The 21030-nt window shown below is 35.2% G+C and overlaps 2 pseudogenes; both read left to right on the top strand.

The window, feature by feature from the left end:
* The first annotated feature begins 4025 nt into the window (after nt 1–4025).
* Nucleotides 4026–5603, top strand: LOC143412033 (melanoma inhibitory activity protein 2-like; annotated as a pseudogene).
* Nucleotides 5604–10835: 5232 nt separating this feature from the next.
* Nucleotides 10836–12538, top strand: LOC143412032 (protein lin-54 homolog pseudogene; annotated as a pseudogene).
* The last annotated feature ends 8492 nt before the right edge of the window (nt 12539–21030 follow it).

Here is a 21030-nt window from a genome sequence, read left to right as displayed (position 1 = left end):
CTGTCATGTAACTAAAAAGAACAAATAAAAAAATATATGTGAAAGAAAAAAAAGAATTGGACTTATAAATGATCACTGGAAGATGGTGAAAGTCTTGGCCCCCAGATCCTGGACATTATTTTGTGTTCTCATAGACTCATGTTGTCCTGGGTTTATGGGACAGAGGAATAAATACTGGATTTCCCCATCTCTTCCTTCAACAGAAGGGACTTGCATTTAGTTTGTGACATTAAGCAATGTCCTGCTTCCAGTGCTTCCCAGGCAGTGAGTGTGCCCTTTGCTGTCCCATTGCTCATCTGGGAAATCACCTCCTGGGCCTGTTCTGCTTGGGGCTGAAATCACCTGGAGCTCTTTTCTTTAATTTCTGTTCTTATTCTTGGGGTATGTTACTAGTCCTCCCTCTTATTATTAAACTGGGGATCTTCCCTTCTGTTTTGTTGTTGTTGTTGTTTGTTTGTTTTGTTTTTATGCCCCTTAAAAAATATGTGTCTACTTCTAGTTTATTGTTCCTGTGAAAATAGTACTTAGCAGCAATGTGGGGAGGGTGGCAGTAGTTGCAAGTTGAAGTTCAGGGTCCACACTGTTTTCAGTTCTTTTCCTTAGTGGCGTTGCCTTCAGCAAGGGAATGCATGTTGGCCTCTTAGTTTTCTGACTCTAGTGACAGTATCTGTGAGGACTATTGACTTTTATACCCATTATTCAACCATCTATAATATACTTCAGAAAAAATACTGGGAGATTTTTAACTATAAAAGATTTTACCACCTGGACAAGGGATGGCAGTTTCAAAATAGCAGAAATGGAGCTACTCTAGCATGTGTCTGGGATCTGTCTCTGCCCTTGACCCCTGAGGTCCATGACCCATGTCTCCTCTAAGTCTGTGGGGTGTATTGCCCAAAGCCTTTCTGCTGGGTGCTGTTGAGTCAGGAATCCTACACCTGGAGCAGTGAGAACATGTCCTCAGGGGGCAGTGCCACCCCTTACCCAGGTGGTTTCAGTCTATTTTAATCTCTCCTCTTGTTTCAAACTCTTACTAAAATTGGGGTTGACTATTGGCCTTCTTAAAGTTGGATTGATTTAGTTTGAATATGTATTTTCCTTCTCGGCCTCTGGATGGCTCATGTCCCAAGTCATGTGATTCAAGTGTTCCAGAGCAGGGAAAGATCCAAGCTGTGTTCCTTAGGTGGATAAATAAACAGAGGGCGTTTCGAAGGTGTCAGGCTAACCTTTTCCATCAGTGCTAAACTCTCCCAAAAAAGGGTACAGAGATTCATACAATTTAGAGTTAAGCAGAAGGATAAATGGTCACCTTTTAGGGTCTTCTCTAAATTTTTTAGGGGCATTCTAAGTGCTGCACTGTGTACTTTAATAAACTGGAGTATTTCCAGGAATAGAACCAAAATTGTTCTTTTTTCATTAATGATCTCTGTATTGCTATTATTGTTGAATTATTATTCTAGTTGAGATCAGAAAAGAGGTTAATAATACATGGTTCCAAAAAATGAATGATTAATTGTGTTGTAACATATAGTTTTGCACCATCCATGTATAAATCTTATAGCTCTATAGTTTAAAAAATTTTAGCATCACAGCTTAGGACTTTAATCAAGTGGTGAATGAATTCTAAATTAAATTTTAATGTGCATAATTTGATAAAAACCTACTATAGGAAAAAGATGTATTTCATGGAGCTGGATCTTACTTTCAGATGCTAGTATTTCTTATGAAGAAAACACTGTCAAGTAGCTCATGGGGAAAGTGTATAAGATTTTAGGGGTGAGAAAGATTCTTATTTAAGCAATTTTGATGATACCAAGGAGTGATGTTCAAAATAATTTTACAACTGCTTTGGCATAAGTACCGGTGAATCTGAGTGGCTTCCAGCCAGAGTTCTGGAGGCTGGGTGGTCTGAGTCATGCATCTGTGGTGTTCGTGGAGGACCCCTAGGGAGGTCCAGTGATGTTTACCAAGAGGGATAGTTATTTTCCACTGTAACAATTATTTTAATCATGAGAACATTTACTGGTTATATTTGATCCATGGATGCTGTTGGGACTCCTAAGAATCATCTTTCAGACTCCCTAGATGCCCATATCATCTCTCATTTGGTCTTCTGTCCTTAAAACTCTTTATGATACTATGATAGTGAATCCTTTTGTCAAGCAAATTGACATCTCTCAGTTAATAAATTATGCACAGTAGCTTCTCTGAAAATGAAGATTCCCCATTTCTTAGGGTAACGTGTCTGAAAAGAAACACTAATCTTTTTTTTCTTTTTTTTTTTGGAAGAGGGTTACCAGGAATTGAAGGGCATTCAACCACTGAGTCACATCCCCAGCCCTAGTTTGTATTTTATTTAGAGACAAGGTCTCACTGAGTTGCTCAGCACCTTGCTTTTTGCTGAAGCTGGCTTTGAACTCACAATCCTTCTGTTTCAGCCTTCTGAGCTACTGGGATTAGAGGCATGCACCACCACACTTAGGTTACTATTTTTAAATATACAATGCTACTGATTTCCTACAACACAATGCTTGCATTTTACAAAGAAAAATTGTTCAGTACTAGAATTTTCATAGGAAATGAAATTACAAATTGTGGGAAAGTGCACGGATAACTGTTTCTGTACTTTGGAAATGTTTTGGAAGCACATGGGGTACTGCATCTGTCATCATTATCTCTGGTGCTCTAGATAATGATAACATGAATGGTGCAAAACTTTCTCACATTTAATAAGTGATCAGACCAGATGCCCATGTCGCAGAGTGGAAAGTCTCAAAGGTAATTGCCCCATACTTCACTTTTTAGCTTGGTGTGGTTCAATATCTTATTATTACTTGATATGCTATCAAATTTTCTTTTACTTTTGGCTATTCCCTCCACAACCATACCATGCCATTTCAAAATCCAATAGGTTTCAAACATTAGATCTGGCTTATTAACAATTAAGAATAACTCGGAAGAAAAAATTTGGATGTCCTTTATTTACATCAAGCAATGAACTATTTATCTGAACAAAAACATAATTCACCTTCAGAAGCTAAATCCATTTCAAAGAGTCATATCATATCCTTCTGTTTTCTATACATTTATAACAACCAGGCTACTTAGAAATTTTTACATTCTATGAGAAGTCAAAAGAAAATAACATCTGAAAAAAGATTTTGAAGACTCTTAAATAGTAGTCTAGAAAAACTGACATGAAAACCATCTGAAGTTTTAAGCTTCTTCTTTTTAGAAACATTACATATACTGTACTTTTTAAAAGTAACTTGTTATAACTGTTTGTGCCCATGTTAGAAACTCTTCTAAAATTACTGTTAAAATAGTCTAACAGGTTAGTTTTTCCTATAGAAATAATTCATATTACAGTCTACCACTGTAGACTATTTTCTACAGTGGTAGAAAGCTTGCCTAGCATGTAGACGGCCTTAGAGTTTAACTCCCAACACTGGAAGAAAAGGTAAAGAGAGAAGAAAGGAAGGAAGGGAAAAGAGAGGGGACAGGAGGGGAGAGAAAGGAATGAGTCATTAAAACAAAAGAGCAAGTGGTACAAATATAAATATATGACATACTAGCCCTTTAAAATTTTTACAGAGCTTTAGAATTTTAGTTACATCAAACTGGGTGATATTATGAGTGTATAGAATGGCACATAATAAGTTCTGCCTTGGCCTGGCCTAAACCAAACCAACCAGTGGGTGACCTGGAAAGGACTCCTCTCTGGCTTGATTGGGACAGGCTTGAACCTGTGCTGCTTCAGGATGCACAGCATAGTGAAGGGGCCACGACTTCCCTGACAGGCAGTGTGACTATGCTAAGTCACTGGGAGCCCATGACCAGGGCTCCCCATGCCCATGCTCAAAGCCCCTTCCCCCACACCTGCTGGTTCACAATGGTCTGCTCTGTTGCCTGGTGCAGGTCTGTTCCTGACCAAAGGCCTGAGAGTCCAGTCTGTTTTGGCATGTCTGGGCATGGTGTGGTTGTGGAGGGAATAGCCAAAGTAACCTTAGTGTGATGGAGGTGCAATGGCTGCCCCTCATCCCTACATGGGGGTGGTCCTGGAAGAAGTAAGCAGGGTTGTGGTGTGCATTGTCTGAAGACATGGAAACACACCTTAGTCTTTATGGCTGTCTGTGGGAGTTGGTAATACAGCTATTGTATTTTTTGTTGTTCTCTTGTTTTTGTGGAGAAGTTCAGTCTGTGAGAAGCAGGCATTACATGAGAAGAGAAGAAAAGCTTGCTCTAAAACTTTCTGGACTAATTGAAGAAAAATGTGAACTACTTGAAAAAGTTAGCCTTGTTCAAAAAGACTATGAAGGCTTAGAGTCATATTTAAAGGATGCCATTTTGGTGAAGGATTCAATAGAAGCAGAAAATTTGGAAGCAATATATGAAAACCTGGATAGGTCCATATCTAAACTTGAGGATGAGATACTCCTTCTAGAAAAAGAGATAAAAGAAGATAAAACTAAACATTCTCAACAGAATGAATTGATGGTGGATATATCAAAAAGGATTAAGTCCCTAGAAGATGAATCAAAATCCCTCAAATCACAAATACCTGAAGCTAAAACAGTCTTGAGAATATTTCAAATGAATGAAGAAGTTACAGTAGCAATAAAAGTGGCTTTGAATGAAAATTCCCAACTTCAGGAAAGTCAGAAACAGCTTTTATATGAAGCTGAAGTATTGAAAGAAAAAGTGAAGGGCCTTAATAAACAGAAAACAACACTTGAAGACTCCAAAGTCCATGCAGAACAAGTTCTAAGAGATAAAGAAAATCACATTAAGTCTCTGACTGAACACTTGCTGCAGATGAAAGATTGGGCTTCTGTGTTTGAAGAAGTCTTTACAGATGATGGTAACTTGGAATTGGAAATGAAGAGTGTTGGACAAGGAGAAAGAGATCAAATTTTTACTTTATTTTCTGAATTAATTGAAACAAGGAAGACCTTATAGAACATATTAAATATCTTAAGACAGAACAAGCATCTTTGCAGTCAAAAAATACACAATTTAAAAGTGAGAATCAGAATCTTCAGCAGAAACTCAAAGTCATGACTGAACTACATCAAGAAAATGTAATGAAACTCCAAAGGAAATTAATAGGAAAGGAAAATTTCCGGGTAGAGAGAGAAGAGAAACTTTACAAAATGGAGAAAAACATCAGCCATGCAACTGAACAGCTGGAGACCTATAGAAAGCAAGTCAAAGACCTTGAAGAAGAATTGGAGAGAACTATTCATTCTTATCAGGGGCCGATTATGTACTATGAGAAGAAAGCACATGGTAATGAATTGGCAGCTCAGAGTGCTGAAAGATACCTCAATTATTTAAGGAAACAAAATGCCCATGACAGACAAAAATTAACTGAAAATGAGTTTGAATATAAACTAGTAGAAAAAGATCCTTCTGCAATCAGAGGTCCATTGTTTCCAGTGGATCCAAGGCGTCAGTTCATGAGAAGAGGACCTTCTTTTCCTCTACCTCCTCCAAGAAACACGTATGGAGCATCTGGAGAATATTTTCCACCGGGGCCCACCACGCCCTCCATTCCCAATGGGACCGTGGTGTTTTCCTCATTATCTTCCCCCAAGAGCTGAATTTTCCCCCTTCTTTCTCCCCTGCATTCTGAAAGTAGAAGTGAGTTCCCTTCAGGGTTGATTCCACCTTCAAATGAGCCTGCTACTGAACATCCAGAAGCACAACAAGAAACCTGACAATAGTTTTTATCTGCCTTCAAAAGTAATATATCTCTGCTTTTACTCAAATGATTATACTTTTGCTCCAATTGAAGCTTAACAGAATTACAATTCTTAGAATAGTATTTTGTAAATAAAGATGGTTTAAATATGAATCTTATGAGTAAATTATTTCCATTTTATTTTATTCTAGATAGTTACTTAATTCCATTAATTTACTATTACATAAGAAACAGTGGGAATATTATATACATAATCTTGCAGTCAGGGATATTTTAAAATCTAAACAGAGCTTGTGCCTTGATACAATTAAATGTACTTATTATGATTGTAGCAAATGTGAAAATAACTTTATGCTTAATGAAAGATTTTAATTGATTTAAAGTCTTATTTGGCATTGATGATAATAAAAAAATCATATTTTCCATAAAAGAAGAATAAATAGAGCATATTAAGAGTAAAAAAGAAAACACAACTATGTAAACAGGAGATTTCAAATATAAAATAAATCTAGTTCTCGGAAAACTTTTCAAAATTGAAAACCACATTTTAAGTTCACTCAGTCTCCATTGTCCCTTTATAGCCTTTATATCCTTTATTTTATGCCTATTTTTAAAAAATTAAGAGTTGTATTCTGCTTTGGGATAGGTCCCCTTTTTTATTTTTGTATTAAGAGGCATGTCTTGAGGGTATGATGTGCTCATTCAATGAAGACGTGTGGTAGAATGGGGAATTCCATGGGTTAAATTATATTCCAATGAGTACAAAATTGTGCAAAAGCACAGGTTATATATTCAGGGACTTATCTGTCTTTAAATACGTAGGCTTGCCCATAGTGTCAAAGCAGAGTAATAAAGGAGAAATGTAAGCAGATATGTTTTTAGATCAATAGGTGGTAGTAAACCCAGAATGAGTATCAGTGGAAATATGAAGAAAGAAGTAAGGATGAAAATGAGGGTAATTGGTAACATGCATTTGCCAAAGTGCATTAGAATGTAGGCCTCATGGATTTTCAGATTCCCACATAAGGGCCCAGAAGGGTGTTCAGTGAGAACAGTTAATGACAATGGCATGAGCTTGTTGGGAAGAAATGAAAAATCTTCTTTAGTGATTGTGCATTTTGATGAAAAATCCATGAGATTTTACAGCATCTGAAAATAAAGGATAAAGGGATCTCACAGTGTATCCGTGTGGGTGTTATTCTCTGTCAGAGGTCCAGGAATCTTGTTGTGGCTGTACATATGAGCAAGGAAGATGTGGGACATATGATGCAGTGAAAGAGTTTGAAGGGTTAAAAAAAGAGAGAGTAAATTGGAATCCAAAAGAGGGGATAACACAGCTACATAAATATAAGGGACAGGTTTTAGCCGTATATTATGAATCTGTAACAATGTTTAAAGTAGTAGATATTAATCCCAGTGCCAGGATAATGGAGTTAATTCAGCTTGCTATGGAGAGATTTGGGGCAGTATCCTGTTGTTTAACAATTGGAAAGAAAAAGGAGAAAGTAATTGGGTGTCAGTTGTAATTTCTAATTTATTTAAGAAACCATATTGATGATGATTTATCCCAATTATTTTAAATTTAATTTACTTATTTTAATCATAAAATAAGAATATCAGAAAAATGTGATTAGCAATATTAATTATCTCTTCTCTGTTGAAAAATTTTAGAAGCAAGGGATGTTATATTACATTTTAGACATTTTTTAGAAATAAATATTTTATTGTCTGGCCATCTAGAAAAATTTGTGAGTTAGAATTTTAAAGATATCTATATTTTTATGTAATTAATTGATTTGAATTGAATTATTTGGCTCCATTTACTTGTTTAAATTTTAATTAATGAGTGCTAATTTGTTTAAATGCCAGTTTGCTACCAAGTACATAATATATAGACGACAGGCCTGTATAATTGAAAATGCCAGGTATAAAATCTAATAGCCATGATGGACACTTAAATCAAAAGGTTTTATTTGTCCTTGATGGTTACCAGATTTATTCCCATCATCGCCATGTTTATATTCTCCTAAGCATTTATTAAAAGAAATTTTTTGAATATATTTGAGGGTTAACCCTGGATAAATTGGCCTTTGGACAAAGAATGTATAAACCTTTAGAGTTAGATAAAATAAGACTGATCAGAAAAATACATTAACTAACACAGAATATTAAAAAAAAAAAAAACTTAAATAGCCACAATACTAACTTCTTCATCAGGTCAGAGTGTACTTTTAGCTCAGATATAAGTCAGTTCATATATAAACAATGTGGAAACCTGTGAAATTCTCAAAAAAAAATTTTTTTAAAGAAAGCTTATATATTTGGTATCTATTTTTGTCTTTCTTTCCTGTAACATTAGGGAGGAACTAGTCAAGAAAGCCAGCTGAAAACAGATACGATAGCCAGCCAAGTAGTTTGGATTTAAAAAGACACTTCTTCTTCTCTTATTGTTTTGGGGAGCCACCTCAGAAAAGATGTTAAGTCCTAATTCAAACAAAAGAGAGCTTTATTTACCTGTCCAGGGACTGTCTCCCACCCATAGAGACAGATGCTCTGTTGGAGAATCACAATTTCCTGGCCTGTGTCTTGGGAATTTAATGATGAAAAAAAAAAAAAAAAAAAACTCAGGGGCTTTTCTCAGCATCATGCAAGCAAGCAAGTTACAGAGGCTAAAGAAAGCATTTAGCTTAATCACATCTTGGATCTGAACAAGTGTTGGACAACCATATCCTAAGTTTTAGCTGAGTGGGGGTGATAATCTATTTTAAAGTCATGTAGACCCATGAATGTACTCAAACCCAGGATGTAGCTCACCACGACCACTGCCATATCCTGAGTTGGGTACATTCTGTGGAGTATAGGAAAACAATTTTTGAAAGAAGACATCTTTCATTTCAGTTTCTCAGAAACAGCTTTTGTAACAGTTTTATATATATATATGGCAGCAAAATGGAGTCAAAAATCTTACATCTATAATCTATAATTTTTTACTAATCTATAACCTATAACTTATACTCTTACTGACTTTTTTGATTAGTTTACACCCCAACATTGTCTTAACTGGTTTTTTATAAGCCTAGTAAATCTTGTGGGACCTGTAATTTATGTTTTGAATGTAAGACTAAGTGAGCTAGAGATCCAGCAGAAGCTAAGAAGTAAGGAAAACTGCTGTAACCATTTTTATAAGATTATTTTCTTATTAAAAAATTTTTTTGTTGAGTTGGACACAACACCTTTATTTTATTTACTTATTTTTATGTGGTGCTAAGGATCCAACCCAGCGCCTCATACATGCTAGGTGAGCGCTCAACTGCTGAGCCATATCCCCAGCCCCGTAAGATTATTCTCTTAAAGCATGGTGTTGTAATTTATATTCTTTGAGGAGTTTTCTCCTTTTCTCTGTTTTTGTCTTAAATCTTTGTAAATATGTTTTGAGGATTATTGAAATTAGTATTTTCAGTTGATTTTTCCCAATGGTCATGCCACCGGGAAAATTATTATTAATAATAATTATTATTATTATTAATAATAATTATTATTATTATTATTAATAATAATCCCATCATTATTCATGACTGATAATCCCCTTTATATTTACTGTGATGCCTTTTAAATTGTACAGTAAATTCACTCCCCTTCTCACGCTGATATTGTGCACTAAGTATTCTGTCACACAAGCGTGTCTGTTATTGTCAACTGCTGTATTTTAATGATCTGACATTTTAGAAATGTTCCAATGTTTAGTAATAAGATGGTCCTCCCTCATTGCTTTTTTTCCTTCTAGAAGTTGTTCATCCTTTTCCTGACTATTGATTCCCTTCATATGAAATTACTTGTGGTATTTGATTGTATTTATTAATTCTCATAAGTAGCCTACATGGGAGAGAGCTACTATATTATTAGTATCCATCCACTTGAATTTGTTAACTTGGAAATTTATGCATGAACCATTTTAGCATATTCTGTGCTTTGAGGAATTATTAGTTACAGTGAATTATGAGTATACATGTTTTCCTGAGTGTTTGGGCAAATTCAGATAGCATTTAATTAGTATTCTAAGAGCTGTCCTGTTCTAAAACAGGAATTATTTAGAAAGTGGTAGATCATAGTCCTTTGTTGTCTTGCTTAAACTTTTTAAAAAATAATCATATTTGCAAATAAAACTTATAAGGTCTTTCCTTGAATCAGGTCCACATGTGTTAGTGTGGAAGAGTGCTAAGATTACTCTACTAAATCTGCTTCGTTGTTCATCATCTGAGAAACAAGGGAGTTTTACCTGGTTAATTTTTTAAAAAGCCACAGTAAAGCCAGAAAATAGGGCCAATGTCTTAATAAATTACTGAACTTCCATTTGTGACTTCATTTGCTTAATTAAATTTATGGTAAATTTCTCAAAGTGATAACAGGAAGGATTTTGCAGTCTCATGCAGTTTAAAATAGAAAGCAAAATCAATATTCCAGTACACAGAGATGCTACTTAATTATTTATAATTTCTCTTATATCATTGCTGTACCAGTGTACTAATTTATTTAGTACTTTTGAATTTTCCATTTTAAAATTACTCAGCCTATACCTGAGAGCACTTAGGAGACTACTCTGTTGGAGGTCCAGTGAGTCTATAGTTCTGCAATTTGAAAACACATGTAAGGGACTGGGGCAGTAACTCAGTGGTAAAGTGCTTGTCTAGCACATGTGAGGCGCTGGGTTCAGTCCTCAGCACCACATAAAGATAAATAAAATAAAGGCATGTTGTCCAGCTACAACCATAAAAAAATTAAAGAAATAAAATACATGTAAAGATGAAAAATGGTAAATAAAGGAAAAGTAGCATGTTAACTAATGAGAATACTGGTTATTAGACAGAAAGCAATACAAGTAACCATTGCAAAGCCTATGTGAGTAGGTATAAATGTTGGTTTATAGTTTAACAAATTCTAGTTAAATGTTTCTTTCCCTTTCCACTTTCAAGGTTTAAACTGATTGCCTGTTAAAATATAATTGATTTACCCCCATGCAAATGTTTTAATGAAAGTGCACAGTGTGGCTTTCATTTAATTCTTTGTTAACTGGCAGTTGGTTTACTTCTTTAACAAACTGTCTTTCTCCAAAATATCCATATATTACAGGAGAATGATCATAGAGGAGGTGCCAGATGAAATTGCTAAGAAGCCTGGAACACCAACCTGTGGTCCAGTAATCATGAAGTTGATCTTTGCAAAACCAATTAAAAGTAAAGCAGTTATAGAACAGACAACTCCTATCACATCAGTCATTGCAGGTAGGATTCTTTCACAGTCTACCCCTGGAACTCCATCAGAGACCATAACAATATCTGAAAGTGATGTTATTGCATCAACTTTTAATTCTACAATGCAGATGCCAAATAAAATAGCCATCTCACCTTTGAAATCACCATATAAGGCAATGAAATCAGCTGTTCAGACCATCACTGTTGGAGAAGTGAGCACATCAGAATTTAAGACAAGTATTCCAGAGCTGAGATTGTGGCTAAGGTAGAGCACTCACCTAGCACACACGGGGCCCTGGGTTCTAGCCTCAGCACCACATACAAATAAATAAATAAAAACAAAGGTATTGTGTCTGACTACAACTAAAAAATATATATATTTTTTTTAAAAAAAAAACAAGTATTCCTCTGTAAACTGCTCCCAATCCCTCTGGAAATGCTGGCAAATGCCCAGCAGATTCAAGTACCTGGAAGGAAGTTTCATTATGTCTGATTGGTTACTGCCACAACAGTCAGTATCTTAACCCAGTCAGAATCCCAGTACAAGCATTAAGCCTCTTTAGGAAGCAAAGCCAGTGGTTGTTAATACAATCTCAGTGCGGATGTCAGTTCCATCAACCCAGCTTCATAAATAGTAACTAACAGCCAACCACAGCAATGGCTTATTATGCCTTCCAGCCCACTGCCACAGATCCAGCACAACCTCCCTAACCTGCCACCAGGTACTGTCCTGGCACCAGCTCCAGGAACAGGGATTGTGGGTTATGCAGTGCTTCCAGTTCAGTACATTTCTCAGCCACAGCAATTTTCATATGTGTGTATAGCAGTCAGCTTTAATTTTACTGGAACATATGGTATCCACACCCAGGCAAGTCTTCCATTCAATGGCATAATCCCATCAGTATCTGCCAGTTGGCCCAGAAAGCCCTGTAATTGTACAAGATCACTGTTTGAAATTATACTGTGATTGCTTTGTAAATGGCTAATTTTATAACAATTGCAGTTGTACTAATTGTTATAACAATTTGGAACATGAAAATGAAAGGCAAAAAGCAATAAAGGCATGTCTTGACAGAAATACGGAAGATTTTAAGCCTAAGATAGGGAAAGGAAAGGAGGAGAAGCATATCGATGTCGTAGCAAGGGATGTAATTGCCAATGTCAGGATGTCTTAAAAACTACTGAGTGCTATGAGGCAAAAATAATGTGTTCCTCAATATGTAAATGTGTTGGCTGTAAGAATTTTGAAGAAAGCCCAGAAAGAAAGGCATGGATGCATTTGGCAGGTGAAGCTGAAGTAAGAGTGCAGCAAACAGCAGGAAGACTAAATTATCTTCTCGGATTATTTCAGACTTGCTTACTAGGCCAACACTGGCTTTGAATAGTGGAGGAGGAAATTTGCCATTTACGTTTATAACTAAGAAAGTAGGAATTGGCTTCACACCAAGGCAGAGCAGGCAGACAAGAAAAGAGAATCAAAGGCAGCAACAGAGTGGATGATTCTTGAGGAATTGGGACGATGTTTGATGTGCACATCAACTCTGCAGGAAAAGCAAAAAGTGATCCCCGAACCATGAATTGCTAATTCTTGCACAAGACTGATAAATGGACCTGTACAGAAATGTTAAGGATGCTTGACTTTCTGGAATATAGTTTAACAATTACTGTATTATAATTCAGTCCTTTTTAAAAGAAACCTGAAATTATAATATTGAAAGAGAAGAAATTTTAAATGAGGAAATGAGACATTTTAAATCTTAGTTAATTCTATGCCCCTTCTAAATTGAAATTTTTTTAAATTTTTTCTTTACTGTATTATATAGATTCTTAATTTCCTTAAGTGTCTTAAAAATCAAATGCCCTATTCTTCTGATTCTATTGACAAAGAACATTTATAAATTAATATAATTTTTAAAGTATAGCGTAGTATGACTTTGTTCGGTAGAAACAGCCAAAGCAGTATTGGTATTGCCCAGTCATTCTTTGGTTCTAGATTTAGAATAAACACAGATTGTCTACATAAATAAATTATGGAACATATTTAAATGACATCTTGTGTTTAGAAAAGCAATATCTTTTTTAAGAAAAATTAGCTTTTTTAGGGTGAATTCAGGAATATGCTATTTTTACTTTGGAAAATCAGAAGGGGAAGAAATCCCCAGGCACATTTTTAAAATTAAGAGGTTATATTTTCAAAAACACACAAAATATTAAGGTACAGTAAGTTATCTTCAGAGGAGGGGAAGTTTTTCTTTAATGAGGAATGGCTAACATGCTTAGGGATCTCTCCATTGTCTTTCAGAGGTGGTATGTGTTTAAAATAATAAATTGTTGAAGTGATTACTGGGTATTGTTAAAATGAAGTATGTGTGAATAGAATTAAACATTATGTAGTGGTAACATAGATCTTCACATAACTATCAAGTATAAAATTTGACTTGGATGGAGAAATAAGGAATATAAAAGATGTAACAGATGAGTTTAGGGAAAGACTTTTCATCAATACAGTTCTCTTTGTAGACTTTTGAACTAAAAAGTTTCAAACCAATACATGAGTCTTACTTTTTTACTCAAATGGACTGCCTAACAAAGCATTCAAAATTGTAGTGGGATTTGTTTTTATAAGGGATTTTTAATATGCCATTATTTTTAGCCAGTGATTTGGTAAGCTAAAGGTATCTGTGTTTTTATATAACTGCTAAAACAACCTAAATCATTTTCAGTAATTTAAAAATTGTGAATTTAAGAGCCTTTTTTAAAATAGTACTCCAATTTTATGACAAGAAAGAAGACATGATGGTATTCAAGCATTCTGTTAGGTACTTTAATCCTCAGTAATTATTACTCTATGATCATTACTTTCCTACAAGGACTCCATGGTTGTATGTATTAAGTGTATATATACGCTCATATGAAAATGCAAGATATAGGTAATGGCAATTAAGTAATCCAGAAGAGGATTCCATTATTTATTAAAGTACCCTTCTTTTGAAATTTGGATTTATAAAATTATAGTGTAGTCTCTTTAAATGTAGATACTGCAGACACTCTTACCAGCTGAATCTAGTATGTGTAATTAAAATTTGTATAAATGTAAGTTAGCACAGAGATTAAATAATATCTAATCAAGTTTTTTTTCAAAAGATTGCAATTAAGTTTTTGATCTAAATCTAAACTTTGTTCATTTTGTATGTATTCTGTATTAATGCTAATTTCATCATTGTGATGTGTATTTATATACAGTGTGCAAAAAATGTGAAACTGAATATAATTGTAGAGTGTGTATGATGGCATTACTTAAGAATGTCTTGTTTGTAATCAAATGCTTCTAGTTTTTTATTTTCAAGAAGCTATCTACTAAGCCTTTTTCTTCCCATTTAGTACTCACTAAAAAACCTTTATATATTTAGGTATTTGCATCAAATTGCTGAACAAGATTAATAGTCACATTAATTCAACAATTTTAAAAGACTATTTGGGGAGGTTTAGGCATATAATTTTCTAGCTCTGTTTATGTCCCAAAGTACAAATATTATATTTACTAGAGCTGTTCAGATATACTTTTCTATATTGTAAAAACAGGACAGCAAAGTCAATCACACAGAAAATAAACATTTATACTATTATACTATTCTGTGTGTGTGTGTGTGTGTGTGTATATATATATACACACACACACACACACACACACACACACACACACATACACATAAACACACACACACACACTTACACACACCAGGCTGGGTGTAGGTTAGCATAGAGTGCTTCCCTAACCTGTGGGAGGCCTGGGTTTGAGCCATTCCCAGCACAGAAGGAGGAGACAAACTCATGAATTTTTCACTTGAGTAAACACCATTAACAATTGTGTGCTGTTTTCCAGAAGCATACCTTGAGATTGTATCCCGGAAAGGGCAAAAGTAATAGGTTGGCAAAGTTGTACGTATGACCAAGTTCCATGGAAAAGACACTGAATACATTTATATTAGTACCTGAAAAAGAAATCATGGTGAGAAGTATTGCTAGAAATGAAAATGGACATTTCATTATGATGAAATTGGGGAGTTTATAACAAAACTAAAATAATTATGAATTTATATGTATCTAATGGCATGGCTTTTAAATTTGTAAAGCCCAAAATGGAAAATAAGTATAAGGAAAAATAAACCAATTTACAATGTAACCATACATATCTCAAATATTACAATAAGCAATCGTATCAGTCAATGAGGATGCAGAATCTGAACAGTATGATTGATAAATGTACAGAATACTGCACCAGCTATTGACAAAGTACACAACTGTTTCAAGTGCAGATGGATCATTTGCCAAAATTGGTCATGGTCCAAGTATAAATTTCAAAGTTTTGAAATAATTTAGTAGTATATTCTGACCATTATGAAATTAAACTAGAAACCAATAACAAAAGATAAATAAAAACCCATAAATCTATGAAAAATGAGTTAATTACAATGGAAATTTATAGAATATTTTAAAATGAATAATAATGGCAAAATGAGACATATCTAAAATTACAGATGCATTAAATATTTTTTATACTGTTTTGGGCCCTAAACACAGAAGAATGACTGAATAATTGACAAAGTATTTCAAGAAGATAGCAGAAAGTAAATATTAAACACCCAAAAGTGTAGAAAGAAGAAATAATAAAGAAAACAATTTAATGAACTTCAAAGAGACATAAGGTATCAAAATCATTCCACTGATACTGAAATTTCCTGGAAAAAAATAGTTTATTCTCTCTTCAGAAGAAGTGGGAAACATGAACTGTTTATTAAATAAAATTAAATGGTAATTAAAAGCATTACTGTCACAAAGAAGTCAGGCCCAGGTAACGCCTGGACAGTTCTACTGAATAGTTAAGGAAACACTAATACCAATCTTAAACTCTGAGGACGAAGTTTCAGCTGATTTTATGATGTCCACTTTGAACCCTGATTCTAAAACATACAAAGACTTCACAAGAAAAGAAAAAGTTATAATATTCATCATGGAAGTAGATGCACAAACACTCCTGAAAATAAGAGCAAATCAAATCCATAAATATATCAAATATTACAATGAGGTTGGTATTCAAAAATCAATTATATATTTACAAAACCAATTATTATGTGTCACCATGTTCAGAGAGGAATTAAAAAATGTTACCATAAAATGTTTTTAAAAATATAACACCCATTCACTGTAATACTAGTATGTCAGTAAATTAAGAAAATTTGATTAAACAGAAAGAAATATCAGCAGAATGGAAAACCAATGAAATCTTGAATTCTCTCAATACAATGTTGAAAACAAGTAATAAAAGTGAACACTTTTAGAGCTGGGGTTGTGGCTCAATGGTATAGCACTCGTCTAGCATTCATGAGGCACTGGGTTCGATCCCCAGCACCACATAAAAACTAAATAAAGGTATTGTATCCATCTACAACTTAAAAATATTTTTTTTAAAAAATGGACACTTTTAGAATTAAAAAATGATGGAGCTGGGGTTGTAGCTCAGTGGTGGAGTGCCTGCCTGATGTGTAAGGCACTGGGTTTTATCCTCAGCACCTCATATAAATAAATAAAATAAAAATATTAAGTCCATCTACAACTACAAAACTATTTTTTTAAAAGTTAGTAAAGCAAAAACATTGCTCAACATAAATTACCATTACCTTTTTATATGTTAGCAAAAGGTAATTATAAAATAAAATTTTTTAAATGAATCCACTTAAGTTGTATAATAAAACATCATATATCTGGAAATAATTCCAATGAAAGATGTGCAAATCTTTACACAGAAAATTGAAAGCATTTTGAGAGAAATAATGATGATTTTAAATATTGGAGAAATGCCATCTATGTTCATGTATCAAGAGGCTTGGCATTACAAAGATAGCACTTCTTTCCAAATTAACCTATAGATGACTGCAGTTTCAATCTAAATTTCAGTGGGCTTTCTCTCGTATGTGAAAATTGACATTTGGATTTATAAAATTATAGTGTAGTCTCTTTAAATGTAGATATGATTGTGGGCATCACAGGAAATGAGGAAGTGTACTATTACAAATATAATATTGAAAAACAAATTTGGAATCTTTGTCTACCAGATGTTGAGACTTTCTTTAATGTTAGAATAAGACAGTTTTATGTTATCACAGAGATAGAAAAATAGACCCACTAGAACAGAATTTTGAAGCGGATCCTTGAGTTAGTTTCTTGACACATCAGTGGCTGACCTTGCAGGGAAGTGGATTCTCAGTTTGGAATTAGTGCAGGGTCAGCTGGACAGCTACCCAGGGTGGAGAGACAACCCTTGGCTCCTTCCTCCCATCCCACACAGAGATCAATACAGGTGAGTTCTGGTTCTCAGGTGAAATGTAAAACAATGACCTTTCTAAAAACAAAACTGCAGGAGAAACTCCTGATGGAATACCACCACAATAATCAAGGAAAGGATTGGTGAATTGTACCCTGCTTAAGATGGTATGTTCATCCAAGTTGCTATTAGGAGACTAAGAAGGTGAGACTCAGGCTAGAGTAGACATTAGCAGTGTACATACAGGACAGGGCATCAACAACTGATAAATTGGGGCAAATGGAGTGGTGACCAGGGTAGGTCAGAGTGCCTGTGTCAAGCAGGACCTGTAACAGTTGGAGCTTTCCATGCAGATTGGGGGTCCTTAGGTGTTGTGAGTCAAGTTACGCTGAACTGTCACCCTTCTGTGGCCAGGCTTGGGCATGGTACTAACTCCTATTGCCAAACCCCACTCCATGCAACTCTGCAGCCCCATCCCAGGACCTCAGCCTCCTGTTTCTTGGACCAGCAGGAGAAAATAGAAGTGGGATAGAACTGAATGGAGACTCCAAAAGTTGACCAATAGCATCCTATAGTACATCCAAGCCTTCTTTAGCTTGAGTTTCAAACCAGTAACATTGGTACTTCTTCCAAATCCTAATTAGCATAAATATGGACCAATGGCAGTGAATCAAGTGCTATATAAGCCCTGAGACTAACAAACTTAGGTTTCTATACTGCTCACAGCAAGACTTCTGTTCTTGCTCTTGCTCTTGCTCTTGCTCCTGCTCCTGCTTCTGCTTGTAGTGAGAACAGGTAAATGCTTTTTATTCTTGAAAAGACCAGAGTACAGGTAAGGGAAAACACAAATTACTGCAATCAGATATCCATAGGCTCAAAGAGCCCATGGAATATAACTTAGGCACTGGCATGCCATCCCCCTGGCCTGTGAACACCAGCCAGGTTGATGTAAGAGCATTGGAGTGATTTCTCTTTTTAAATAATGCACCCCTTGGTGGTTGTCACATGTCAATTAAAATCCTTCAGTAGTTCCCATCAACACTCTATTTTTTTTTTACTTTGCTCATTAATTCTCCCAAAAACCTAAGTACTCACTAAGAAAAAAAATCTCAGATTTACCTAAAGAGGGCTGTGGAAATAGGTATTTTAGGAAACACCTATTTATATTGTTTTATCTTATTTGCTTATGAGGCAGTGTTATGACCCTGCACGTTGCTTCTTGTTTCCATGTCTCTGATTTTTTTTAAAATTTTAGGTATTGTTGCCTCCTCACATAGAGAGGATAAGAGAAAAACTAGCAGATAATATCCATAAATTGTGGGTTATGAATAAAATTGAAGTTGGCTGGCAGTATAGTCAGGTACATGATTTTAAAATACATTTTCAGATTCTGTTAATTCATCTTAATATAAAACTCTTTTTCTCTCTTTCTGCTGTAAGGTGACATGAATCAATTGAATTGATTTTTTTCCAGCATATTAATTTTTGCATAGGTTTTACTTTAATATTCTAGATGGACTGAGATTATTTGTAGGCTCATTGAAGGATGGATTAGTTGCCTAATTCATTGAAAGTTATCTGTCTTTGGGCTGAACGTTACATTTTAAAATCAAGATTAACAGACAATGGGCAGAGATTTCTAAGCCACTTAAATAACACTTCAAGCCTGAAGTAAAAGAAGTAAGTCAATTTTCTTTCCTGTGTCTAATCTTCCTCTCCTTTTAGTTCCAGCTGTACATAGCAGTCCAAGATCTGTGATTAAATGATTCCAAATGCTGATTTTCTAAAGGTCTTAAGTTTAGAATTTTTCAATAAATTGAAAGACCTGTTTTTAGTAGGATCTTGCTAATATTCTCATTTTTATAATATTTTATTTTAAATATCCCAAAGGTTGTGTTTCTTTATTATACTTAATTAAGCATAGAAATTATTCCTCCAAGTAATTGTCAATTGCTTCGAGGTCTAAATGAAGAGGATTTATTACTAGTGTGAGTTGTACCAACAGCTACTCTATACCACTCTGTAGTGTTCCTCCACAGAAGGCTTTGCATTCTCAAAGAATATCAGGTTGAGTAGTAATTACAGTGCATGCTGGGTTATGTGTTGTTATTTGTTTATCTGAAGATATAGCTGAGGCTCTTTGCAGAGTTGTTAAATGCCTTTGAAGAAGTCCTATAGCTAGTGAGTAGCATCTCTAGTGCTGCAACCCAGGTTTTCCAACTTACAGTTTTGAGAACTGGTTTTCACTACAAAATTTGTCACAGCATGTCCAGAAATGAGATTCTTGCATTAACTAAACAACGGTTAGATGTTTGTTACATCAGAAAACACTCATTTGGTATCTAGTTTGGTGTTGCGTGCATTGACTCTTAAAAATTGAGAAAGTGGATAAATGCTTAATAAAAAGAGCCACCAGTTAAAATCAGTAGGAGAGAGATTGTAAATGTGTACATTGTTAATTGCCAGAGGAATCAGACAATATTCACCAAAAGTTTCAAGATTAAGGAAAGATGATCAAAGGGTAAGAAGATTGAAAAAGAGCTCATGCAGAAAAATAAAAGAACAACTCCCATGCCCCAATGATAAGAGCAGCCATCTTTCCAGGCTGTGCTCAGTGAAGACACTGTCCTTTGCAAGCTCATAAATTACCTCAATAGTTATGCTTTGCTGTGAAGTGTTATGTATCTTCTTCAAAAACTGAAGGAAAGTTCCCATGACTGTTACTCTGGTTGACTCTGGTTCAGTTCCATTCAATGTCATCAGGGCTCTTCCTGCTGTATTCAAAGCACTCTGAGTTTCCAGATTCTGAAGTGGAACAGTTGCCCAAACACATGCACATATACACATAGCCCAATGCCTCAAGTTACCCTTTCTTGGTGCAAGATGCTTTGAAGGAACTTGAGCCTCATGTGGCTCCAGGAAGAGATTGAGCCCTGGGTCTCTGAAGTCCTGCTACCATCTGCCCTTTCATGGGCCGTGTTCCATAAATACTTCCTTGTGGTTTCCCAGGACCCATTCTGGGCAACTACTTCTCTGGGTCCCCCATCATCTGCTTGGGTGAGTCTTGAAGTCACAGGTGAGATTTTGCACTCTCCTTTCATGGAACATGTGACTAGTACCCAGCTTGTCTTCAAGACCTTTTCTGAAACTCCTTTCAGTTATAGAGTTAGAAACCCAGATCTTAAGATCTTTCTTATTCTAGAGTAAGGTATTGGCCTGTGATTAGGCTAATTCACAAGTTTGTTATCATTGTAAATGATGTTTCAAAGTATGCAAATGTATGGGTGTGTTTAGGAATTTATGCTTAGCTGTCTGGTGTGTTGAATTCTTAGTTTTCTGTATAGATTTTGCAGTTGATCTGGGATATATTTCATAGGAGCATCATGTATGTTATGGAATAACACCAGGCATATCCACTCTGTTATTTATCTGTCCCTTTAACATTTATTGCTTGCCTTCTACTAGCGTGGCTGTTCTTGGTACTAGGGACCCAAATTCAGAAAGATCTTGGCTTGAAGGTTCTGTTTACTTTTTGGGAGCTTCCTGATTAGTTCAGTAAAGACACACAAATAATCACAGAGGGAAAAATGAGACATAGGACTTTTCTGAGAAACTGAGAGACTTCCAGGAGATAAATGTTATCCCTGAGTTCAGTACCAGTTGGCAGCAGTCAGAGCAGGATCAGATTCTGGGCAGAGGAACCAGCATTTGTAATGTGAGGAGGGGGAAAAATTGGGCATTTGCACTGGCTTTTA

The sequence above is a fragment of the Callospermophilus lateralis genome, chromosome 13 (assembly GCF_048772815.1).
Source record: "Callospermophilus lateralis isolate mCalLat2 chromosome 13, mCalLat2.hap1, whole genome shotgun sequence".
Classification (NCBI taxonomy): Eukaryota; Metazoa; Chordata; class Mammalia; order Rodentia; family Sciuridae; genus Callospermophilus; species Callospermophilus lateralis.
Note: the sequence above shows the minus strand (reverse complement) of the source record. Positions and strands in the feature narration are given on the sequence as shown.